At 37.2% G+C, this 27,541-nt stretch overlaps 1 protein-coding gene across 1 annotated transcript in view; it reads right to left on the bottom strand.

Annotated features, from left to right (window-relative positions):
- LOC140846059 (olfactory receptor 14A16-like) overlaps positions 1-27,541 on the bottom strand; it is a 121,897-nt gene that overhangs the window by 82,577 nt on the left and 11,779 nt on the right. The gene's annotated exons all lie outside the window — the stretch shown is intronic.

The following is a 27,541-nucleotide window of genomic DNA, read 5'->3' as shown; positions in this document are numbered from 1 at the left end:
TATATTGTTATTATCTTGTTTTTTGTGATAGTAAGCCACAAATCTGTGTCTTCATTTTTCTTGATCAATACTGTTTTGTATAATTTGTTCATAGTTCTTGAAATATTAGAAGCCTGACCCACATTGACAAACTATTGTGGAAATGTTATGTTTCTAGCTAAAAAAACGGAGGACATCCTACTGAGAAGGCCATGCCTTGTTCATTACTACATTAACAAGTGCTATACTCTTGAGAGAACTTCAGGGTGATGCACACTGCCAAGCTGTGAGAACATATTGAACAGTTGGTATTAGAGACCTAATGTTACATTGTCAAATCACCTCTTTGTCTTCAGTCTTAGACAAAGGATGCGCTAAATCATAACATGATTTTATCTCAGGGATATCTAAGATGCAGCGGACATAGTATTGTATTGAGGAGGTCACTCTAAAATCAGGATCCTGAAAAGATAACTATACTCCCATGTTCATTGCAACATTATTTACAATAGCCAAGATGTGTAAACAACTTATATGTCCATGGACAGATGAATGGATGAAAAGAGTGTGGTTTATATACACAATGGAATATGACTTAGCCTTGAAAAGGCAAAAAATCCTGCATGCATACAAATGTGAATTAATCTGGAGCACACTGTGTTAAGTGAAACAAGTCAGTCATAGAAGTACACATATTGAATGATTACACTTAAATGGAGTTTCTTAAACAAGCTCATAGGAGCAGAAAATAGAATAGTTATTGCTGGGACCTTGGTGCGTGGGAGAATTGGGGAGTTTATATTCAAAGTATATGAAATTTCAACTATGCTATATGAATATATAACAGAAGACAGAGATCTGATGTGCAACATAGTGCCTAATTTCAACATTGTAGTTGTGTTTCCCTCAAAATTTGTTTAGAGGGTAGATATTAAGTGTTTTTAACCCTCAGAAATAGAGTGAAACAAGGTGGGTGTCAGATACATATATTACTTTAATTGTCATGATAGTTTCACCAGGCACATACATATGTCCAAAGTCATTATACTGCACACATTAAAATAGGCATCATTCTTTGAATATAAATTATATATCAGTAAAGCCATTACAAAAGAGATGTGTGAGACATTTTGTGTTTTTTTTTAAGATTCCTCATGCAAATGAAATTATATGGTATTCATCTTTTCTCTGACTGACTTTTTTCATTTAGCATCATATCCTCTAGGTCTATCCCCATTGTCACAAATGGAAAGACTATTTTCTTTTCTATGACTGAAGAATATTCCATTGCATATGTGTACCGCATCTTTATCCATTCATCTATTGATGGATGCAAACAGAAATCGACTCTTAAAAAGATAAACATGTGGTTGATTACCGTGGGAGAGGGATGATGTGTGATATAGGTGAGGGGGATGAGAAGAAAAACATATAAAATAATAGTTCACAGGGGTAATAGTACAGCATAGGGGACATAGCTCATAATATTTTAACATCCTTGTTAAGTGACCGATGGCAACTACACTGATCATGGTGAGCATCACTGATGCATTTAATTGCTGAATCACTGGGTTGTTTATCTGAAACCAATATAATATTGTACAGAAAATGTATTTCAAAAAATGACTATTAAAATGTACAAAATAAATCAAGAGTTTTAAAGAAAGGAAATGGTACCTTTGATGTTTAGCAGCATTTTGTAGAAAAGCAAAAACACTGTTTTGGCATTTATTTTCATATAAATTCACCCTCAGGTTGACTAAAAAGCACAGCAGGTTGAATTTTACTTTGCCCATTTTGTTTAATTTACAGGAAAGGTGTGTAATAAGATATTTTTTAATGATTTTAAAAACTTTATTTTGAAGTCAGTGATCCAACAAACACTTACTGGATGCCTAAAAGTGGAGAAATAAAATCAACATCAATTGAATATCTAAACAAGTACCTAACATAGTAGAAGAGGCATATGTGTGTTTTTATTCTATTAAGCTTTTTATTGAAGTAAAGTTGATATACAATATTACATTGGTTTTCAATTATACAACAGCACTTCAGCATTATATACCTTATTAAGTGCTCACCCCAAAGACTGTATAGTTACTATCTCTCAATGAAGACAAATGTTATGGAACTGTTGGCTACTGTCTCTATGCTTTCATCCCTGTGACTAATTTTTATATATTATGATTGGGATCTTAGCCTCTTTATCTCCTTCATCTATTTCACCCACCAACCCGAACCCCTCCTTCACCTGTCATTTCTCAGTGCCTATGAGTTCACTTTTTGTGAACTTTTGTTTTCTTTTTAATCTTTTGGATAGTGGCCATTCTAACTACTGTGAGGTGATGCCTCATTTTCATTTTGTTTGCCTTCCTCTGATGATTTGTGATGTGGAGAAACATTTCATGTGTCTGTTGACCATCAGTATGACTTCTTTTGAAAAATATCTACACACATCCTCTGTTCATTTTTTGATTGGGTTAATTTTTTTGGTGTTAAGGTATATGAGTTCTTAATGTATTTTTGGGTGTTAGCTCCTTATTGAATATTTCATTTAAGAGCACACAACTCCACACTGTGGGTTGTCTTTTTATTTTGTTGATGGATTCCTTGGCTGTGCATAAGAATTTTAGTTTGATATAGTCTCACTTATTTATGTTTTCTCTTTTTTTACTCTCCCCAGAGAGAAATATCTAGAAAAAGTTATTCATGCCACAACTCAATAACATTCTGCATATTTGTTATTCTAAGATTTTTATGGATTTATGTCATATTTAGAGCTTTGATCCATTGTGATTATACTTTTGTATGGGATTAGAGAGAGATTTAGCCTCCTTCTCTTGCATGTTTTTGTCCAATTTCCCCCACACTTAATTAAAAACTCTCTTTTCCCCATTGTTTGTTCTTCCTTCCTTTGTCATATATTTATTTACCATATATATGTTTGAGTTTACTTCTGGGCTCTTTGATTTCTTCCATTGATCTATGAGTTGCTTCTTGTTTCACTACCATACTGTTTTGACTACTATAACTTTGCAGTATAGCTAGATGCCAGGAAGAATAATATCCAGTTTTGTTCCTATTTCTCAATATTTATTTGGCTATTTAAGTTATTTTTTGTTTCCATATGAATTTTAACATTATTTGCTCTAGTTCATTGAAAAAATGCAGTTGGTAATTTGATAAGAATTGCCTTGAACAAGAAACAGCAAATGCTGGTGAGGATGTGGAGAAAGGGGAACCCACCTATACTGCTGGTGGGAATATAAATTAGTTCAACCATTGTGGAAAGCAACATGGAGGTTCCTCAAAAACCTACATATAGAAATACCATTTGCCCCAGGAATTCCACTCCTAGGAGTTTATGCAAAGGAAACAAGATGTCAGATTCAAAAAGGCATGAGCACCCCTGTGTTTATCAGAGCACTATTTACAATAGCTAAGAAATGGGAGGAACCTAAGTGTTCATCAGTAGGTGGATGGATAATGATGTGGTACATATACACAATGGAGTATTATTCAGCCATAAGAAGAAAACAAATCTTACCATTTGCAACACCATGGATGAAGCTAGAGAGTATTATGCTTAGTGAAATAAGCCAGGCTGAGAAAGACAAGTACCAAATGACTTCACTCATCTGTGGAGCATAAGAACAAACCAAAAGCTAAAGGAACAAAACAGCAGCAGACTCACAGAACCCAAGAAAGGACTAACAGTTACCAAAGGGAAAGGGACTGGGGAGGATGGGTGGGAAAGGAAGAAGAGGAGGAATAAGGGGCATTATGATTAGCACACCTAATGTAGAGGGGGACGCGGGGAAGGCAGTATATCACAGAGAAGACAAGTAGTGGCTCTATAGCATCTTACTATGCTGACGGACAGTGACTATAATGGGGTATGTGGTGGGGACTTGATAATGGGGGGAATGTAGTAACCCCAATGCTGATCATGTAACTGTATATCAATGATACCATAATAAAAAAAATAAAAAATAGGTACCCTTAAAACTGAAACATAGAGAATGTAGTCAATAATATTTTAATAAGTTTGTAAGGTGACACATGGTATCTACCCTTATCATGATGAGCATATTGCAATACATATAATTGTTGAATTTCTTTACTATACATCTGAACTTTTTATAATATTATATGTCAACAATTGTTCAATAAAGATGCTTTAAAGATTTAAATGGAAGACCTGAATCCATAAAGCTACTAGAGAAAAACTGTGGGAAAAAATCCTTCATATGTCTACAGAATGATTTCCTATGACACCTAAAGCACAAGCTCAAAAATAAAAAGTAAACAAGTGGGAACACATCAAATTAAAATGCTTATGCACTGCAAAATAAACAATCAAAAGTGAAAAGAAAGCCTACATCATGGGACACTACTTGCAAACCAGATATCTGAGAATGTATTAATATGAAAAATACATAAGAAACTCATCAATCTGAGTAGCAGAAAAAAATAGTCCAATCTCAGTAGGCATAAGACCTGAATTGACATTCTGAAGAAGATATATAAATGGCCAACAGGTACCTGAAACGACACCCAACAGCACTAGTCGTGAAGCAAATGCAAAACAAAATTACAATTTCAACTCAAGCATATTAGGATGGTCATCGTCAATTAGACAACAAAATTCTAGTGAGGATGCAGAGGAAAAGAAAGTTTGTGCACTGTTTCTGGGCTTATAAATTGGTACAAACACTATGAAAACAGTGTGGAGGATCCTCAAAAACTTAAAGGTAGAGCTACACTATGATCCAGGAACTGCACTTCTGGGCATGTATCTGATGGAAACAATCAACCTAACGTTAACAGGTACCTTTACCCCATGCTCATAGCAGCATTCTTTACAGTAACCAGGAAATAGGAAAAAATCCTAGTACTATAAACAGATGAAAGGATCAAGATAAGATTTTCAGTCATAAAATTGATGAGTCCTGCATTTGCAACAACATGGATGGATCTTGAAAGCATTATGCTGAGTGAAGAAAATCAAACAAATGAAAATTATGTTTGATTGCCCTTAATTGTCGGAATTAAAAAGAGAAAAACCCTCATAGAGACAAAGATCAGATTTATGACGTTTCTGATTTACCAGAGGTAAGGAATGGAGAGAGAGGGAATTGGAAGTAGGTGATTAAAAGGCACAAATTTCCAGTTATAAAATAAGTTAGTACAGTATGTAAACATAATATAATGAACAACATAATGACTATAGTTAACACTACTATATAATACACACATACATATTAAGAGAGTAGATTCTAACAGTTTTCATGACAAGGAAATTTTGCTTTTCCTTTTTTGTTCTATCTGTATGAGATAATGGATGCTAGCTAAAATCATTTTAGTAGAAATTTCACAATATATACAACTCAAGCCTTTATGCTGTACATCTTAAACGTATATAGTGATCTCTGTCAATCATATCCCAAGAAATCTGGAAAAAACATCTTGTTATTGTTATCCCATTAACCAAATATTCGCCAAATCTCCACTTGGCTTTGTGCACTACACATAAAATAGAGGAGCTGAGGTAAACAAAACTCTCTTCAAGAAAATAATTGAAAAAGTATAGAAAGAAATTATATCCACCCAATTTCAAGATGAATTAAGAATCTGGGAATCTAATGCACAGCATGGACCATAGTTAAATACTGCATTGCATAACTGAAAGTTGCTAAGCAAACAGATCATTAATGTTTTCACCACAAAAATTTACAATAAATATGTGAGTTTATGGATATTCTAATTAACCTTTTTCTAATTATTTCATGACATACACATGCATTGAATTATCATATTGCACAATTTAAACTTACCCAATGTTGCATGTCAAATATATCTTTAAAAAGTTTGGAAAAAATAAGTATATTAGCAAAAATAGGGGTTGTTCCTGACAGGCATACAAGTAATCAGACTTTTGTACTTCACATTGTCTCAAAAGTGAAGTGAAAATAATTTATAAATTGATCTGCTCATGATAAAATTTGAGCTTAAAGTCAAAATTAGAATTTTGAAATAAGAACATAGAAATACATTCTCCACATGAGCTTGACATTTTTGTAATGAGTGAAGACCTTCCTAATAAGATTAGTAGTGATATTTAAAACAGTGATTTATTCTGGCATTGTACAATGAAATATGTCATGTTTGTAAGATTTATACCACTCTGTGAGCCAATGTATTCCAAGTGGTCAAAACCTTATGTTACAAAACATGAATCAGCAAAATCAAAGCCTCATTCACCTCTGCATTGTGACACCATATGAGTTGCCACTGACATGTCAGGGACAGTTTATAAAATAATTAAGTTGCACAAGCCGCCAGTGTGTTGCTTTCTGCCCAAATATACACAGACATAGTCTGAGCACAAGGAGCAGTGGTGGAGGGTAGATGAAGGTCTGCCAGAGCTCTGTGACACCCTAGTTATATGTTCCCTATTCTGGAGAAGCCTAAATGTTATGTAGCATCAGAGGGATTTTTGCTAACAGGCTTAAGTTTTATTGATGCTCAATAAATTTGGGGAATCTCTGTGGATTTTCCCAGCTGTGTCCACATGATGTGGTAGAGGAATAGAGAGTGTGGTATTTCAGTCTTCATTTCATTGTAGCTTCTCCAAATTTACTTCAACTTGCTTCTCTCCATAAGGCAGCTACTAATAAGGACCTTTTGAATATTGACAAATTGGATTCTTCCCTAAGAACTGCTTCTGAGGCGTGGTGCCTGCCTTCTGTGGGGAACTATTAGTGGCTCATGTATTGCTTCTGTGAGGATCTGCTCCCAGCATATTTGGTTAGATGAGTCCCAATGGGTGCCATGGTTCATTCTTCTTGTACTTGCCTTCTTTTGAAATTCCATTGAGAATTGTTACTCAGGTTTCTTTAAATTAAGATCAATAAGTTGATTGCTTTTTAATGATTTTAATTGAATATGACTTTTTATGCCATAATTTAAAGCCAAAACCTTACAAAAATACAATTATATTAGGAGTTATGTAATTTATGGATTTCCTGTAATGTATGTAAATAACTTTTCTAATTACTCATCAACTTGAAAACATAGCGGATCTCCAGTGACCTTTGAAACACTTTTAAATAATTGTCTTTTTTATGTGTCACACACACATAAAAAAATTCTAATTTCATTGCCAGGATACACTTTTACATATTTAATTGATCTCAAATGGTGTGGTCAAAGAATATTTAACGTCCAGGCATTTGAAGAATGCTGGCCTCCCTGAAGGCTAAAATTCCATATTCCCCTGGGCTTGCCAGAGGTATGACTCGGATATTTCTTTCTTAAAGGATAACCACACATAAATATTCAGGAAGCAGAATTGTTTGCATGATTTATAAGTGTGAACATCTCTGAAAATTTGCTAGTTGAATTTTAGTCTCTGAAGAAAAAAGCACAATCAAAAACAGTCAACTGCCTTCAACTGCACAAAAGCAATATAACTGTTAGGGAAGATAAGCTTCTTACTTCAGTTTCCAGGAATTTTTGGTAAGTCGTAATTTATGTGTTTATTTAAAGCTGCTAAATGAATACATCACTGAAATATCTCTGGTATGTCTCAATATCCCTAACATTATTTTTCTCCCAATATAAAATATCTGTTCTTATATCGTATACTGAATGTTTCTGGTTCTAAATTTATTTTAGGTGATTAACTTTTATTTTAAAAATGGTCTCTGAAGATGTGTGATACATAGTCTTTGTCAAAAATGTAAACTACACTGACAAAAAATTTCCTTGGAAATGAAGGACTGCAGGTACCACAGAAAATATATTTCTTGAGCTGTATATTAAACATAACACAGAAATGTGCAGGCTGATGATTTATTGTGGACATTCATTGAGGTCAAATGATAAAAGGATACTTATAATGTGAACATTGGGCTTTGGATGATAATTATGTGTCAATGTAGGTTCATCAGTTGGAACAAACATACCTCTTTTGTGGGGGATGTTGACAATGGGGGAGGCTATGTGTGTCGGGGCAGAAGGTACACGGGAAATCTCTGTACCGTCTGCTCAGTTTTATTGTGAACCTAAACTGCTTTAAAAATAGTCTGATAAAAAGTAAGATACTTCTTAAAAATTTGAAAGAAATGTTGAGATATCTGGTTTGGTTACATACAATATAAACTTTGTTAAGTAAAACTTTCTAGAGCAGCTGGAAACAAAATGGGAGACATGAAAATCACCCCAGTCTCTGGTACATGAGAGGGCATAATGCAGATTGAGGAGGGTTCAAACCCAGAGGGCTGACACGGAATCCTCTACAGAGTATTTCTCAGACAAATGTTAGATTTTGAAGTAAATGGGAACATAGTCATGGAATGTGTCCTGGCAGAATTAGACATTTTTAAGGAAATACTGCATGTGTCTCATGAGCTAAATGGTTGCCAAGGGCTTGGTTCCATTTTAAATCCTATATATGCTCAATTCTCCAAACCAATGACAGTTGAAACTCATCTGATATCTCAGCTGAGACTGAAAGAAAATACAATCAATAAATATGCACATTCATTTATTTTGACAGGGTCTTTCTTTCTCTGCATATCCTCTACTGTATGTTGTGATTCAAAGCCATACAGTGATGCCAATTTAATTTATGGATTTTGTGGAGTACTTCCATTTGGTCCCTTACCACTCCAGCTTATCCCTTTGTTTTGTGACTCCAGGACACCCGCAGCATATTAGCAGGCATGGACAACCTCACCACCATCATGGAATTCCTCCTTATGGACATCTCAAGATCCTGAGAGCTCCAAGAGTTGCAAGGTCTGCTGTTCTTACTGATCTATCTGGGTGCCCTGGCTGGAAATCTGGTGACCATTGCTGTCATTGTGACAGACCCATGTCTTCACTCTCCAATGTACTTTTTTATATGCAATTTATCCCTCATAGATCTTTGCAGCATCTCAGTTGTGGTTCCCAAATCAATTGTGAATTCCCTGACAGGTAGTAAGTCCATTTCCCTCACAGGATGTGCTGCTCAGATTTTCCTGTATTCTTTCTTAGCATTTGTGAGCTTGCTTTCCTTGTGCTCATGTCCTATGACCGCTATGTTGCCATTTGCTAACCTCTGCACTACAGGTTGTCCATCACCCCTGTGTGTGCTCACCGGCAGCTGGGGGCTCGTGGGGCAGTGGGCTAGTCTATTCTGCCACCCACACTGGTAGCCTGTTCAGGCTTCCCTTCACCAAGTCCCATGTGATCAACCAACATTTCTGTGATGTAGCACAGATAATGAGAATATCATCTTCAGATGTTCAGTATTATCAATCAGTGGTCTTTTAAATAAGTGCTTCTATTGTCTTAGTATGCCTTCCTTTTTTGGTTATATCATATGTCAGTATATTCTCGACAGCATTTAAGATCTGTTCAGTGGAAGCCCGCAATAAAGCCTTACCCACCTGTACCCCTCAGTTGGTAATTCTTTTGTTTACATTTTCTGGATTGATTGCTGTCTTAGGTCCCGTTGCAAATAAAGCATCTCTTGAAAATCTGCTGACAGCCATGTTCTACACCATGGTGCCCCCTTTCTTAAACCCCATCATCTACAGTCTGTGGAACAGGCAGATAAACACTGCTCTACACAAGATGTACAAGAGCTATTTTGAGAAAAAACACAATAATTCTCTCCAACAAAAATGTTTAAAAACAGGACCGTTTGATATAAGTTTAGTGTGTGTGCATGTGTGTACAGATCCAGGGGGAAGGTGTTTCCAGCCTGGGTTGAATTTTCTATGAAACCAAAGAAACCATAATAAGTCAAGGGCAAGGGTAAATTGAGAGAAACCCTATTTAATTGCTCAAAGTCACTGGCCAGTCTTGACACTGTAAATCTCCTCCAGTTAGGGCTCACTCTCTGCTGCCCTGGCATGCTCTCTACCACCAGAGCACCACTTCTTTGAGGAACTTCATTGGTGAGTCCATGTTGAGTAGCAGATGACAGACCAATTACGGGCAAGGAATGGAGGAGAGGAGAGACAGGCCATTTTCTTTCCACCCTTTGTCCCAGATCCACGGGGCCTATACAGTGGTAACATCTACCGATATATAAATGAACTAAGGCTGGGCAGGAGATTCTGGAAATTCTGTCATTTATCTCACAGTGTGAATACAGATGGATGGATAAACTTAATGTTTAATCTCTTTGAATGAAATATCTAGTGCTAGTATTCTTTATATGTTTCATATACCCTTTTTGGAGTGAACTTTAGCTTTCCTTAAGTTTATTTCTTACTGAAAACTATTCATATAATTGATACATGATTTTTGAGAGTAAAACAAACCTGAGAATATTCTGAAAGAGTTTTGGTAAATGGTTGGAATGATTTGATCACAACATAAAAGAGACCTCATATGGAGAGAACCATGTTTGTATATTAGTTCTTTACAAGCACCTGTTTGTATAAGAGAACTTCAGGATCCTGGGTCCTGCTGACTGTAGTGGCTTGGGTGTAGAACTTCACTATTTAAATTGTTCTCTTTGGCTACAAACTTTCATTTAAAATCAGCAAGTCATGGGGATGAAAGGTGCATCATAGGGAGAACAGTCAATACTGCTGTAATTTCTTTGTATGCTGACGTTTGGTAACTACGCTCATCCAGGTGAGAATTTAGTAATGTATATACTTGCCTAATTATGACATTGTTCAACTGAAACCAGTATATTGTTGTATATCAAAGTATTTCAATAAAAATAAAAGTAAATTCCTCTGTTTGTGTTCATTCTTAAACAGAAGATGGGCTAAGTAATGAAGGATTAGAGCTGAGAGACAAGTAAGGAATTTAGACACAGAGGGGACAGGATTAAGACATAGAAAACATGGGAAGCCAGCTTCTCTCTGGTTTCTGGAAGCCTTGAAACATCAGTTTACTATGTTCAAGGATGGACTTTCGAACCACTGACCTTCAACTATGAACATTTTAATGCTTTTTTCCCTCCTTGACATTTGGAGGCAAAAAATGTATGTCATGCCTGATTTATCCAAACATTTTGCATGATGAATTAAAGGAATAAGTAGCTACATTGTGGAGTAAGAGGTGGCAATAACTTGTGGAGCTTTCCTGTGTGGAACCGGATGTTCCTCACACTAGAATTTTGCCCACTAAAAAGGGGACATGAATGTGAAACTTTTCAAACAGAAACAGTTTGATGTGTGTAATTTCCTAAAGCTAAGCCAGAATTCCCCTGGGTAAAGATGTTAACCTTTATATCTGAGAACTGAATCCCATAAAAGTCTGCACTTATACTTCAGAATCCAAATCCCCATCAGCAAAAGGCTCAGTATTTAGGAACTTGTGGAACTTACTTATAAGATTCATGGTCACTCGTTAGGTATTATTCAGTGTTAAAACAAGTAATAGATGTGTCTGAAAAGCTTGAACAAAAAATACTTGAACACCTTTGAACTTTGGCACAATTCTCCAATGCCTGAAAAATGTCCTCACTCTTTTAAGACATCGGTTAATTTAATATTCCGTTGTGTTTCCTCTTAAAACACACTTGTTCAGGACACTAATAAATGGAAACTCATACCATCCTCTTGGCTCGGAAGAATTAATATCATCAAAATGGCCATCCTGCCCAAAGCAATATACAGATTTGATGCAATCCCTATCAAATTACCAGCAACATTCTTCAAAGAACTGGAACAAATAGTCCAAAAATTCATATGGAAACACCAAAGACCCCGAATAGCCAAAGCAATCCAGAGAAAGAAGAATAAAGTGCGGGGGGATGTCACTCCCCAACTTCAAGCTCTACTACAAAGCCATAGTAATCAAGACAATTTGGTACTGATACAAGATAAGAGCCACAGACCAGTGGAACAGATTAGAGACTCCAGACATTAACCCAAACATATATGGTCAATTAATATTTGATAAAGGAGACATGGACACATACAATGGTGAAATGACAGTCTATTCAACAGATGGTTCTGGCAAAATGGGACAGCTACATGTAAGAGAATGAAACTGGAGCATTGTCTAACCCTATACACAAAAGTAAATTCGAAATGGATCAAAGACTTGAATATATGTCACGAAACCATAAAACTCTTAGGAAAAAACATAGGCAAAAATCTCTTAGACATAAACATGAGTGACCGCTTCTTGAATATATCTCCCTGCACAAGGAAAACAAAAGCAAAAATGAACAAGTGGGACTATATTAAGCTGAAAAACCTCTGTAGAGCAAAAGACACCATCAATAGAACAAGAAGGAACCCTACAGTATGGGAGAATATATTTGTAAATGACAGATCTGATAAAGCTTGAAAATATATAAAGAGCTCACCCACCTCAACAAACAAAAAGCAAATAATCCAATTAAAAAATGGACAGAGGAACTTAACAGACAGTTCTCCAAAAAAGAAATTCAGATGGCCATCAGACACATGAAAAGATGCTCCACGTCTCTAATTGTCAGAGAAATGCAAACTAAAACCACAATGAGATATCACCTTACACTAGTAAGGATGCCTACCATCCAAAAGACAGACCACAACAAATGTTGGCGAGGTTACAGAGAAAGGGGAACCCTCCTACACTGCTGGTTGGAATGTAAATTAGTTCAACCATTATGGAAAACAGCATGGAGGTTCCTCAATATACTCAAAATAGACTTACCATTTGACACAGGAATTCCACTTCTAGGAATTTACCCTAAGAATGCAGCACTCCAGTTTGAAAAAGACAGATGCACCCCTATGTTTGTTGCAGCACTATTTATAATAGCCAAGAATTGGAAGCAGCCTAAGTGTCCATCAGTAGATGAATGGATAACAAAGATGTACATATACACAATGGAACATTATTCAGCCATAAGAAGAAAACAAATCCTACCATTTGCAACAACATGGGTGGAGCTAGAGGGTATTTTGCTCAGTGAAATAAGCCAGGTGGAGAAAAAGAAATACGAAATGATTTCACTCATCTGTGGAGTATAAGAACAAAGGAAAACTGAAGGAAAAAAACAGCAGCAGAATCACAGAACCCAAGAATGGACTAACAGGTAACAAAGGGAAAGGGACTGGGAAGGATGGGTAGGTAGGGAGGGATAAGGTGGGGAAGGAGAAAGGGCGTATTATGATTAGCATGTATAATGTGGGGGGTGGGAGAAAGGGTAGGTCTGTGCAACACAGAGAAGACAAGTAGTGAATCTACAATATTTTCCTATGCTGATGGACAGTGACGGTAATGGGGATTCTGGGGGGGGTACATGGTATAGGGGAGAGCCTAGTAAACATAATATTCTTCATGTAATTGTAGATTAATGATAACCAAAAAAAAGAGAAAGAAAAGGTGGGTTACTCCCTGATAGGATAAAACTAAGTGCAAATCAACGATTAATGCATGCTTTACATATCCTTAATTTTGATCTATCAAAGGGTGTCAGATGATAAGCTATGGAAGTACATTTTTCTGATAATATTCCTTTATCTTAAAAAAAAAGCAGTTCCTGTGTGGTGATCTCCAATAGGTTCTTCACAATGGTATAAAGTGTGGCATAGGTATAAAGTCATACCAAAGTGTGGGCAAAGGGTTTGTTTGTGTTTATACAGGGGATCAAAGCCTAATTTGGCTACCCAGAAAATGAATTAAGATACGATCTGAAGAAGAATTTCCAATATCAACATTCTCTGGAAGAGTCATTCCAGAAGATGACCATCATAAAATTTCAATAAAGAACCTGGCACTGCTGCAGTTGTAGCTGCACTCACCCACGGGTTCCTGGACTTGCCATTGGAATGAAGAAGGAGATATCTAAGCTGGCATGTGCATACAGTAAAAGAACAAATTTGACTGGATCTATACTGTCGGAACTCAACTAAGAATTAGGAGAAGTTCAATTTGCAGTGCTCCAAAATCGTGCAACTATAGACTATCTACTATTAAAAGAACACATGAGATGTGAACAGTTCCCAGGAATGTGTTGTTTTAATTTGTCTGATTTTTCTCAAACTATTCAAATTCAGTTAGACAATTTCCATCATATCATTGATAAGTTTCACAAATGTCTAGGGTGCTTAACTGGTTTTCTTGGTTTCACTGGATTTGGCTGGTAATTGTAGGTCTGCTTTTATTATGTAGCTATATTCCAATTATGTTAATGTATGTGTGCAATTTAATTAGTAGTTTAAAACCTATACATGCTTATGTTACTCAACAAGAAGTTATGTCAAATAAATAATCAATTCTCCCATGTTTTCTTCTGTCTGCTACTTCTATAGCTTTTCTCCTTTCTTCCTTATTACAACCTTTTAGTAGAATTAGTGCGTCATATAGAAAATTACCGAGTATCATAATTCTTCCAAGTGGTAAAGAGACCTCAAGACAAATGCTAGGCATAGAAGCCACAGGACATGAATCTGCAAGGAAGTAAAAAGCTAACCTTTTCAAACAATATTGCTTCTCTCTCACTTACCAACTTTACATTTCCCTGTATGGCCCTGGAAGATGACTGGTTAGCCAGAGACGGGTAAGATTCCTCAAGGGGGGAACAACCTAAGACAGGCACAGTCGCAGGGAGGCCATCAGGAGAGAAATTGGGGACCAACAGAGGGGAAGCTTAAAACCTCACTCCCCCTATTTTGAGAGAAATCTTCTGCATCTGTGGATGTTTTATTGCCCTTTTCTAGCTTGGATTAATACTTAGTCTATAGGCACAGACCTGATCATCTACATTTGCCCTCTTACAGCACTAAATTATGTTTTCTACCTTTATCTTGCAACTACCAACCACTTCAACATTTTATTAAAATAATAATAATAATAATAATAAGGGAGAAATGTGGGATTCACATATAAATCAAGTATCAAAATCAAACGAATAATCATATCTGACTTGACTGTTTATAGTTCATGATGTGTGATCAAAATCGAAAGTTTCTGTGATATGACTGCCCTTGTACTGTTCAGCATGTAAGAAATTATTCACTATGAAAGACCTTGTTCACCATGTAAAAAATATATATACTTGTTCATACCTGGGCCAAGTGCAAAGTTGTTTCCTGGGAAAATACATCACTGCTCAGTTTTTTCATTCCAGTAGCACACTTATAGATGTTGGGGGTTAAATTTACAGTTATCATCTGAGGGAATATGCTCTTCTTATGTCCTGTCTCCATACATATATACACTTGCATATAGGTAATATACATATAATGCATATTATAAATTAGTATGTAGAATTTAGTCCATGGATTTAACCAACACAATGTTTGATTTTCAAGATCTATTGTACTTCAATCACTGTGATACTTGATCAAAATATAACACACTTGTGATTCTTTATCCTTTACACATCTCTATTACATAATATAATATCAAGTGATGAATTAATTAATACAATTCCATATTGATGTTTCTGAGTGTGTGCTTACAATTAATCTTTCTGGTATGTTATTTCAGTAATGAAGCGGTTTTTTCCAAGCTCTTTTTTATAAGTGTTTATCTCCAATATCTTGCTATAAGATTAGGGAAATCATATGTGTTCCTTTTTTTAAATAAGTAGGTATTTTAATCTCTCATAAGAAATATTCAAACTTTCAAAGATTCAAATACTCTTTTTATTGCTTCACATTATGCACGCTAAAATAATTTCCATTATCATTCTATGTCTTTTAATCTGTGACTCACGTTCTACATGGAAAATGATGGGCACAAAATTGATTATCTGTGAGTATATTAACCATAAGTATAAAGTTGTGTGACCAATCCCCCCATGAGACACAGTATATTTTGGGTTATTGAAACTGCTCTTCATATTTCTATTTTATGCAAATTACAATTTCTTTAAATGATGTTTAGGATTTCTTTTTGGTATCATTAATCTACGATTATATGAAGAACATTATGTTTACTAGGCTCTCCCCTTCACCAAGTCCCCCACACAGTCACTGTCCTTCAGTGTAGTAAGATGCTGTGGAATCACTACTTGTCTTCTCTGTGTTGTAGAGCCCAACCCGTACCCCACCACATTACACATGCTAATTGTAATGTCACCTTTGTTTTTCCTCACCCTTATCCCTCCCTTCCCACACATCCTCCCCGGTCCCTTTCCCTTTGGTAACTGTTAGTCCATTCATGGGTTCTGTGATTCTGCTGCTGTTTTGTTCCTTCAGTTTTTCTTGGTGCTTTTACTCCACATATGAGTGAAATCATTTGCTACTTATCGTTCTCCACCTGGCTTATTTCAGTGAGCATAATACCCTCTAGCTCCATCCATGTTGTTGCAAATGGTAGGACTTGTTTTCTTCTGATGGCTGAATAATATTCAACTGTGTATATGTACCACATCTTCTTTATCCATTCATCTACTGAGGACACTTAGGATGCTTCCAATTCTTGGCTATTGTAAATAGTGCTGCTATAAACATAGGGGTGCATCTGTCTTATTCAAACTGGGCTGCTGCATTCTTAGGGTAAATTCCTAGAAGTGGAATTCCTGGGTGAAATGGTATTTCTATTTTTAAGCATTTTGAGGAACCTCCATTCTGCTTTCCACAATGGTTGAACAAATTAACATTCCCACCAACAGGGTAGGAGGGTTCCCCTTTCTCCACAACCTCTCCAACATTTGTTGTTGTTTGTCTTTTTGATGGTGGCGATCCTTACTGGTGTGATGAGGTATCTCACTGTGGTTTTAATTTGCATTTATCTGATGACAAGCGATGTGGAGCATCTTTTCATGTGTCTGTATGCTATCTGAATTTCTTCTTTAGAAAACTGTCTATTCAGCTCCTCTGCCCATTTTTAATTGGATTACATGTTTTTAGTTTGTTGAGGTGTGTGAGCTCTTATTATATACTTTGGATGTGTACTTTTTATCAGATCTGTCATTTATGAATATATTCTCCCATACTGTAGGATACCTTTTTGTTCTATTGATGGTGTCCTTTGCTGTACGGAAGCTTTTCAGCTTGATATAGTCCCACCTGGTCATTTTTGCTTTTCTTTCCCTTGCTCAGGGAGTTATGTTCATGAAGAAGCCACTCATGTTTATGTCCATAAGATTTTTGCCTATGTTTTTTTCTAAGAGTTTTATGGTTTCATGACTTATATTGAGGTCCTTGATCCATTTCAAATTTACATTTGTGTATGGGGTTATACAGTGATCCAGTTTCATTCTCTTACATGTAGCTGTCTAGTTTTGCCAGCACCATCTGTTGTAGAGTCTGTCATTTCCCCATTGTATGTCCATTGCTCCTTTTTCATATGTTAATTGACCATATGTGTTTGGGTTAATGTTTAGAGTATCTATTCTGTTCCATGGTCTGTGGCTCTGTTCTTGTGCTAGTACCAAATTGTCTTGATTAGTGTGGCTTTGTAGTAGAGCTTGAAGTTGGGGAGTGAGATTCCCCCAACTTTATTCTTCTTTCTCAGGATTGCTTTGGCTATTCAGGGTCTTTGGTGTTTCCATATGAATTTTTAAACTATTTGTTCCAGTTCGTTGAAGAGCACTGTTGGCAATTTGATAGGGATCGCATCCAGTCAGTAGATTGCTTTGGGAAGAATGGCCATTTTGACGATATTAATTTTTTCTAGCCTGCAGCATGGGATGAGTTTCCATTTTTTAGTGTCCTCTTTCATTTATCTTAAGGGTGTCTTGTACTTTTCAGAGTATAGTTCATTCACTTACTTGGTTAGGTTTATTCTTCTGAATTTTATTATTTTTCATGTTATTGTGAATTGAATTGTTTTCCTAAATTCTCTATCTATTAGTTCATTGTTTGTGTATAGGAAAGCTACAGATTTCTCTGTGTTCATTTTGTATCCTGCAACTTTGCTGAATTCCAATATTAGTTCTAGTAGTTTTGGAGTGGAATCTTTAAGGTGTTTTATGTACAATATCATGTCATCTGCAAATAGTGACAGTTTGACTTCTTCTTTTCCAATCTGGATTCCTTGTATTTCTTTGTTTTGTCTAATTGCCGAGGCTAGGACCTCCAGTACTCTATTGAATAACAGTGGGGAGAGTGGGCATCCCTGTCTTGTTCCCAATCTCAGACGAAAAGCTTTCAGCCTCTTGCTGTTCAGTATGATGTTGTCTGTGGGTTTATCATATATGGCCTTTATTATGTTGAGCTACTTGCCTTCTATGCCCATTTTGTTGAGAGTTTTTATCATGAATGGATGTTGAATTTTGTAGAATGCTTTTTCAGCATCTGTGGAGATGATCATGTGGTTTTTGTCCTTTTTGTTGATGTGGAGATTGATGTTGATGGATTTTCTAATGTTGTACTATCCTTGCATCACTGGGATGTATCCCATTTGGTTATGGTGCATGAACCCTTTGATGTATTTTTTAATTTGGTTTCTTAGTATTTTGTTGAGTATTTTTGCATCTACGTTCTTCAGGGATATTGGACTGTAGTTTCTTTTTTTGTGGGGTGTTTGCGTGGTTTTGGTATTAGGGTGATGTTGGCTTCATAGAATGAGTTTGGGAGTATTACCTCCTCTTCTATTTTTTGGGAAAGCTTTCGAGTGAGTATTATGTCTTCTCTGTATTTCTGATAAAATGCCGATGTAAATCCATCTGGCCCAGGGTATTTGTTCTTGAGTTGTATTTTATTAATGCTTCAATTTCGTTGCTGGTAATTAGACTGTTTAGATTTTATGTTTCATTCTGGGTCAGTTGTGGAAGATTGTATTTTTCTAGGAAGTTGTTCATTTCTCCTAGGTTTTCATGCTTGTTAGCATACAGGTTTCATAGTATTCTCTAATAATTCTTTGTATTTCTGTGGGGTCTGTTCTGATTTTTCCTTTCTCATTTCTGATTCTGTTTATGTGTCTTGATTCTCTTTTTCTCTTAATAAGTCTGGCTAGAGGCTTATCTATTCTGTTTATTTTCTTGAAGAACCAGCTCTTTCATTGATTTTTTCTATTGTTTTATTGTTCTCTATTTTGTTTATTTCTTCTCTGATCTTTATTATGTCCCTCCTTCTTCTTTCCTTAGGCCTCATTTGTTCTCCTTTTTCCAATTTCGATAATTGTGATGTTATACTATTCATCTGGGATTGTTCTTCCTTTTTTAAATATGCCTGGATTGCTATATACTTTCCTCTTAAGACTGCTTCCGCTGCATCCCACAGAAGTTGGGGCTTTGTATGGTTGTTGTCATTTGTTTCCATATATTGCTGGATCTCCATTTTTATTTGGTCCTTGATTCATTGATTATTTAGGAGCATGTTGTTAAGCCTCCATGTGTTTGTGAGCCTTTTTGCTTTCTTTGTACATTTTATTTCTAGTTTTACACCTTTGTGGTCTGAGAAGTTGGTTTCAGACCAACATTCAATCTTTTGGAAATTTCAATCTTTTGGAATTTACTGAGGCTCCTTTTGTGGCTTAGTATGTAGTGTATTCTGGAGAATGTTCCATGTGCACTTGAGAAGAATGTGTATCCTGTTGCTTTTGGATGTAGAGTTCTATGGTTGTCTATTAGGTACATTTTTTCTAGTGTGTTGTTCAGTGCCTCTGTATCCTTACTTATTTTCTGTCTGGTGGATCTGTCCCTTTGGAGTGAGTGTTGTGTTGAATTCTCCCAAAATGAATGTATTGCATTCTGTTTCCTCCTTTAATTCTGTTAGTATGTGTTTTACATATGTTGGTGCTCCTGTATAGGGTGCATATATGTTTATAATGGTTATATCCTCTTGTTTGGCTGACCCGTTTATCATTATGTAATGTCTTTCTTTATCTCTTTTTACTTTCTTTATTTTGAATTGTATTTTGTCGGATACTAGTACTGCAACACCTGCTTTTTTCTCCCTGTTGTTTGCATGAAATATCTTTCTCCATCCCTTGACTTTTAATCTGTGCATGTCTTTGGGTTTGAAGTGAGTCTCTAATAAGCAGCATATAGATGGGTCTTGCTTTTTTATCCATTCAATTATTCTGTGTCTTTTGACTTGTGCATTCAGTCCGTTTACATTTACAAAAAAAAAAAAAACCTTATTGCCATTGCAGGGTTTAAGTTTGTGGTTACCAAAGTTCAAAGTTAGCTTCTTTACTACCTTACTGTCTAACTTAACTCACTGATTGAGCTATTATAAACACAGTCTGATGATTCTTTATTTCTCTCCCTTCTTATTCCTGCTCCTCCCTTCTTCATCTTTTGGGTGTTTTGTTCAGAGCTCTTTTTAGAAGTGCTCCCATCTAGAGCAGTCCCTCTAAAAGTCCCTGTAGAGGTGGTTTGTGGGATGCAACTTCCCTCAACTTTTGCTTGTCTGGGAATTGTTTAATCTCTCCTTCATATTTAAATGATAATCGTGCTGGATACAGTATTCTTGGTTCAAGGCCCTTCTATTTTATTGCATTAAGTATATCATGCCATTCTCTTCTGGCCTGTAAGGTTTCTGTTGAGAAGTCTGATGATAGCCTGATGGGTTTCCCTTTGTAGGTGACCTTTTCTCTCACTCAAGCTGCCTTTAATACTCTCTCCTTTTCCTTGTTCTTTGCCATTTTAATTGTTATGTGCCTTGGTATTGTCCTTTTGGGTCCCTTCTGTTGGCAGTTCTGTGTGCTTCCGTAGTCTGAGCAACTATTTCCTCCCCCATTTTGGGGAAGTTCTCAGCAATTATTTCTTTTGGATGCTTCGGATAGACACTCTCTATCCCTTTTTCTCTCTCTTCTTCTTCTTGTGCCCCTATAATGAAGTTATTTTTCCTTTCAGATTGGTCATACAGTTCTCTTAATATTGTTTCATTTCTGGAGATTCTTTTATTTCTCTCTGTATCAGCTTCTATGCATTCCTATTCTCTGTTTTCTAATCTATTAATGGCCTCTTGCATACCATCCATTTTGCTTTTAAGTCCTTCCACAGATTGTTTTATTTCTGCCATCTACCTCAGTACTTGCTCCTTTAGCTCTTGCATGTTTATCTGCAGATCCATCAGCATGTTAGGATTTTTATTTTGAAGTCTTTTTCAGGGAGACTGGTTAGGTCTCTCTCTGCAGATACTCTCTCTGGATTTGTCTAGACTATTTCGGACTGGACTAAATTTTTCTGCCTTTTCATTGTGATAGTGGTGGCTGTAGGCAGGTTGCAGGTGTGCCAGCTGGGAGAAGAAAGTTCTTTTATGCTTGCTGGATGCCTTGCCCTTCTCTGCTGCCTGTGTCACTTACCCGCAATCCTGGAGCAACAACCAGGTTTGTCTCCTAAGCTGCTGTGGGCGTGTTCTCAGTCAGAGCAGCACAGTGCCCTGTGGGGACTGGCAGGCATGCTTGGTGCACTCTTCCATGATAGCGGCTCCCTTGTCCGGCAGCTGTGTGCCGGCACCAGCCTTTGGGTCTGGCGCAGTCACCTGTGTGTCAGGCTGTGATTCCAGTCACCTACTGAAAGGGTGGCTGCTCCTGGGCTGCACCTCTGCCACCACCACCATCTCCCACTGGCCACTCCTGGGCCTCTCTGGCACCGCCACTGCCGGTGCAAGCAGGCCACTCCCAGGACACTCTGTTGCCAAAATGGTGGGATTGAATGGACCATCCTGGCCCCTCTGGTGCTCTGGCATGCACAAGACACTCCCATTCCCCTCTGGCTATGACGCCCCTGGCATGCGTTGCCACTAATGGGCTGATGTGTCAGGGTCTGTGCCAGTTAGTGGAGCAACTGGCTGGCTGCTTAGTGCCATGAGGGGCTTCAGAGCTGTGCTGCCACCCAGGGAGTTAGGGCACCTAAGGTTCCCTGGTTTTCCCAGTTGCTGGCTGTGTGCCGGGATGACGTCATCCAGCTGTGGGATCCCTGTCTCTTTAAGACTTGCAAAAAGCACTCACTTTTCATTTGTCTCAGGGGCTCTGCCCACATGTTTTGCTTTTCCATTTCTCTAATATGCAGCACCCCCGTGCACCTTGTGTCTGTGCTCCGAGTGAGGATTTCTAGAGCTGGTTGTTTAGCAGTCCTGGCTTTCACTCCCTATCCGTTCCTACTCCTTTCTTCCCACCGGTTTCTGCGGTGGGGGATGCTCATGTCCCACTGGGCCACGGCTTGTGTCTTACCCCCTTCATGTGATGTTGAGTTTTCACAGATGTAGACGTATCTTAACTGTTGTACTGTATCCACTGGTGTCTCTTTTAGGAATAGTTATATCTATTGAATTTTCATAAATATATATATTTGTGGAGGAGATTTCCACTGAACTACTCATGTCTCCATGTTTGCTCTGCCCCTGATGTGTAGGATTTTGATGTTCTTTTTCACACACTTAAAATTTTAACTTTCACACAATACGTGAATAGTAATAAATTACAAATTGGAAAGAGACATTAGATGACTTGGAGTGGATGAATGGATTAAAAAAGAAAGTCCCAACTACATGCTCCCTACAAGAGAGTCACTGTAGCCCAAAGACACACATTGCCTTAAAGTGAGGAGATGGAAAACTATATTCCATACAAATGGAAACCACAAAAGAATATGGGGTGGGTTGTACAGCTATCAAAGCATATAAGCTTTGTCAAAACCTCACAGAAACTAAGAAAGTCACTATATGAGAAATAGTCAATAAAGAGGGAAAATGAAATAATCATAAATTATAGACATTCCAGTATATCCACTGTATGGGCCACCATATCCATTCATCTGTGAAGCACACTTAAAAGTGGTTTCCATGCCTTGGAGAGGGTGAATAACACTGAAGTGACACGCAGGTACCTCTAGCTTTCATGATAGCTACTTAATTTCCACCATGTACATGTCCAGAAGAGGGATTGCTGGATCATATAGTAGTCCTAGTTTTAATGTTGGGGGGCTACCATGTTGTTTTGACTTGTGTCTGTGGCAATTTACTTTCCCACCAAGAGTGTACTAGGTGTACTTTTTATCCACACCCACAGCAACCCTTACAATCTCTGAATTTTGGTAATAGCCCATGTAATATATGTGAGGTAATATTGTAGTTTTGATTTTCATTTTCATAATGAAAATGCTATTAAGCACCTCCTCATGAAGTATTGGCCCCTTGTAAGACTTCTGTTGAAAAATGTCAACTCAGATATATGCTCATTTTAAACAGTTTGATTTGCTGGTGAGTCTTAAGTGTTCTATACATATATTTGGATGAAGTTTCCATGGGGAGGCTATGCATTTCTTCTGCTCTGAAGACTTTTGGGTATGCAATAGACTTTACCTTGATGTCACTGAAGATCTTTTCTACATGGACTTTTCATTGCTTTATTCCCCTTCCAACTCACTCCCCTGACACCAAGACCATCTCAACCTTCACACAAATATAAGGCACCCCGTCTGGTCTCATGGGCTTAATCAACATGCTGAAGTCCCTTAGTTTCGAAGCCATGTCACCACTGGATTCTCTCCAGTCCTGTCCCTCCTGGTGGTTCCAGGCCTTGAAAAGAAGTGAAATGTTAGGACACTGCTTGGATTCAGAGTCCACAGTGTGCCAGGAGGTGATGCACTGCTCAGATCTGCCACTGTTTCCCATGCTCTCTGTGACAGAAAGTTGTTTCTCCATTATGAGGTTGGTATCTTTTAACTTTTCAGAATTGTTGGAGCTATGTAGAACAATGCTTTCATACCCAAATATAAAAGTGACTCGTATGTGATAAAAGAAAGAGCAACCATCTGAATTTTCATTCAGTGCATTCTGGGCTGTCACATAATCCCCATGAAAGTATAAAGCTCCCTAAGCCGATGTGGAGGAAACTGTGGCCATTGGTATAGAATGGGGAAATGTATATAAAAAAATTATAGACTCAGATTCAATTTCCAAGAGAGCTTCTTGATACCTGTTTCCTCCTGTTTTTCAGATGAAGTTCCATAAGGTGGGAAGGTCTGCACGAGGATTCATATCTTCATCAGGTGACTGGCAGATGCAATGTTCACGATGCCAGGAACTCTGTCTCCACCAAAGATTAAAATCAGTGTTGGGCACAGTAAATAATACACCCACTAGGTGGGATAAGCCAGTCCTTATGCCAGCATTTTCATGGCATGAAATATTATTGATTTCTTACTAAGTGCACATAATTTCAATACACTCTATCTCTCAATAAATATATGTAGCTTATCATATTACATTCTCAGTGTCACAGAGATATACCATGGAGCCTGAACCTGTGATGAAATATGTGAGGTTTAATCATTACCTCTAGTGGCACATGGGTGGTGGCCCCCTTCACTGCTGCCATTCTCACCTTGGCAGCCCTCTATGGAAAATCCTAATATATCCCTTATTTCATTATTGATTATCTTAATATTTGAAATACTAATTATGGATATTTCAACCTTTTATTAATATAGGAATATATTTGGAGAACATAAGCAGCCCTGGAAAACCATCAAGGAAACTGAGGACAAGTATTGAGTTTCACATTTTTAAAAATCTATATATATTAAAATGAATCTCAAAAAATAATAACAGTAGGTGAAAATAGCAAGGCACTGAAGATAATATATTATATGATAGCATTGATCGGGTGTCCATGATAATAGAAAATGAAGCATATACTTCCATATGAATTTTAGGATAAGCTATGAAGGCTCTCTAAAATGCCTCTTGGAATTTGGATTCAAACTGAATTTTCAAATGTAATATTCTAATTGGCTTTGTTAGTATACAAGAATACCACTGATTTTTTAAATGTTGATCTTGGACCCAACAACATTGTTGGATTCTCATATTCATTCTAATGCAATATTTATCATTTATCATGGATTTTATATGTTGCCAATCATCATCTACCCAAAAAAGGGAGATGATTTTGTCTTTTCCCAATTATGACTTCTTTTCCTCATGTCATACTAAAACGTTAAGTAAATGATTGCCTAGTAAATGATGATAATGTGTATCCTATACTCACACTGTTAAATGTACTGGAAAAATATCAGAAAACACCCTAGATGCCTGCCAACAGGAAAATCTTTGTGAAAAATTGTGCATTGTTATAAAGTCACATTCCCATTGAAAAAGTGCATTAAAGACATTTAATTAATTTTTACCACAATAAAATACAACACAAAATAAAATATTATACAGTTAGATAAAATAATAGAGAGGATTTTTCCTGGCTCAGATTATAGAAGATTCATACTGATTCACTTTTTATATTTCATTAATTTTGTAAGTGACACTTTCTCCTACATAAAAATTTATTATTTGCTCTCATTGTAAAAACAGCAAGACTACATTCCACAAAATGGTTAAAATGCATTTTAGGATTCATTGGCCTTCTATACATGTAATTTCTCTTCCAAAGCTGTTTTCTCTGTGTAGTTGGGACATGGAGGCACCATCACCCAGTGGCTCATGTGCACTTGATTTACAGCAGTGACACTTGGGAACACACAGTGGATGTGATGATCAACTGCACAGGAGTCACAGAGTTTCCCCTTCTGGGATTCTCTGAGGACCTGAGGATGCAAAACATTATTGGATTCCTGTTCCTTGTAGCTTACCTAGCAGCCCTGATAGGTAATGGACTCATAATCATAGTCATTACGTCGGACCCTCAACTTCACACAACAATATATTTCTTCCAGAAGAACTTGTCACTCATAGATCTCTGCTACATCTCTGTCACTGTTCCTAAATTTGGTCTCAACTCCCTGATGAACAAGAACAAAATATCCTACCTTGGATGTGTTTTCCAGGTGCTGTTCTTTGCAGGTTTTGCTGCTGCTGCATTTGCCATCCTCACAGTGATGTCCTATGACCACCATGTGGTGATCTGCCGCCTGCTGCACTATGAGACCATTATGAACAAGGAGGCCTGTGGTCGGATAGTGGTGGCTTCATATGTCAGTGCATTGGTTTATGGAGCCATGCACGCTTCAGAGATGTTTTCAACAAATTTCAGTTCCAATAAAATCCATCATTTCTTCTGTGATATCTCTCAGGTTATTTTCACCTCAAATCCCAAAATGAACATAGATGAAGCATCAGTGACATTAATAGCTGTAATTATGACAATAATGTGTTTCACCTCCATTTCATATTCCTACATTAACATCTTCTCTGCTGTCCTGAAGATCTCCTCCGAGGAGGGAAGGTCCAAAACCCTGTCCACATGCATCCCTCATCTGGTGGTTGTGTCATTGTTCACTTTCACTGCAGACTTGGACTACTTGAAGCCACCCTCCCCCTCTCAGACCATCCTGGACCTCCTTTTGTCTGTTTCTTATACTGTGTTGTCTCCAATCATGAACTCCGTCATATACAGCCTGAGAAATAAGGATATCAAGGCAGCTCTGGAAAGACTCCTGATTAAAGAAGTAAAGAAAATATTTTAACTATATTTGAGAGTGCTGGGGAAATGGCACATTTCTTAAATTCTAACAGAGGTGCATGTTTCATATTGGACATCAAAGAGGCAGAGAAGTGTTTTACAATTTATGTTTTTGAAAATCATCACAGGATGATGATTCATAGTTGAGCCTTGGTTCATAACCCTTGATTGAAACTTGCAGTATGAAAGTGGTTAGAACAATGTTTCTGGAAGAATATTCGAAATATTGGTGGGGCCCATTTACAGGTTAGTCCCAATTTAGTGGGATTAGAAAAAGGAGGATGAGTTATTTGGCTTTTGCTTTTCAGAACCATGAGTCTAAAACAATCAGGGTCCTCTGAGTATTGTGAACTCTTGAGCAATGGGCATCTAGGTCCTTCTGAATTGTTCCAGAAAGCTGCATCATCTCTTTCATTAGTGGAGCATAAGGATTCATTGCAAAACTGCCAGTGTCCACAGAAAGTGCCATGAAATCAGACTGTAATGGAGAAAAGTTGAGGAGTGACTTAACCAATGCAACTGCCTATTTCTTTGTTTTGTAGTTGATGAACAATCACTGTCTGCAGAAAATAAAAATTGTTAAGAACAGGATGTATTCTCTCACACGTGCATTTCACACATTTTCCCTGGTCATAGTAGTACCTACAACAACATAGAACTCTCACATCTAGCTTCAGTGATGAAAGTCACATTTTCAGCCATCTATGTTTTGTTCAACATTGCAGTGAGGCCATGTCTGCAGCATCCTACAGGAATTCCCTAACTCTTCTATTCTGTAATTGTTGATAGAGATCAGGTGGTCACACAAACTACAAGGATGAGCCCGAGGTTGAGCCTGAGAGCTGAATATGCCCAGATGGCCCCTGCTGCCTGAGCCAGGCTGTGTGTTATGGTTCAGCTCTCCTGCCCATCTGTACTATTTACTAAGTGATTAAAGCTACCGTTACATTAAGAATAACACCTACCTCTCATTATTACTAATCACTACATTTATTCCTGGTTATACAAAGTAGCATATGAAAATACTCAAACATTCTATGTGCATATTGTTTCATGTAAAATGATTAATTTCTCTTTCTTTAAATTGACGTTAGCTCTGAAGAAAATGGGCTTTCTCTGGACAGAATACTTATTTATTGATTTGTTTTTACATTTTGTGAAGTACATATAATAAAATGCACAAATTCTAGAGCAGATTTAAATGAATTTAGACATGAGGATATACACTCAGGTTACCATCCTCCAGATCAAGATGTGAAGTGATAGCAGAATCTCTGTACCT

This window comes from Manis javanica, chromosome 14, assembly GCF_040802235.1.
Source record: "Manis javanica isolate MJ-LG chromosome 14, MJ_LKY, whole genome shotgun sequence".
NCBI lineage: Eukaryota > Metazoa > Chordata > Mammalia > Pholidota > Manidae > Manis > Manis javanica.
This window is presented reverse-complemented; position numbering and strand designations above follow the sequence as displayed.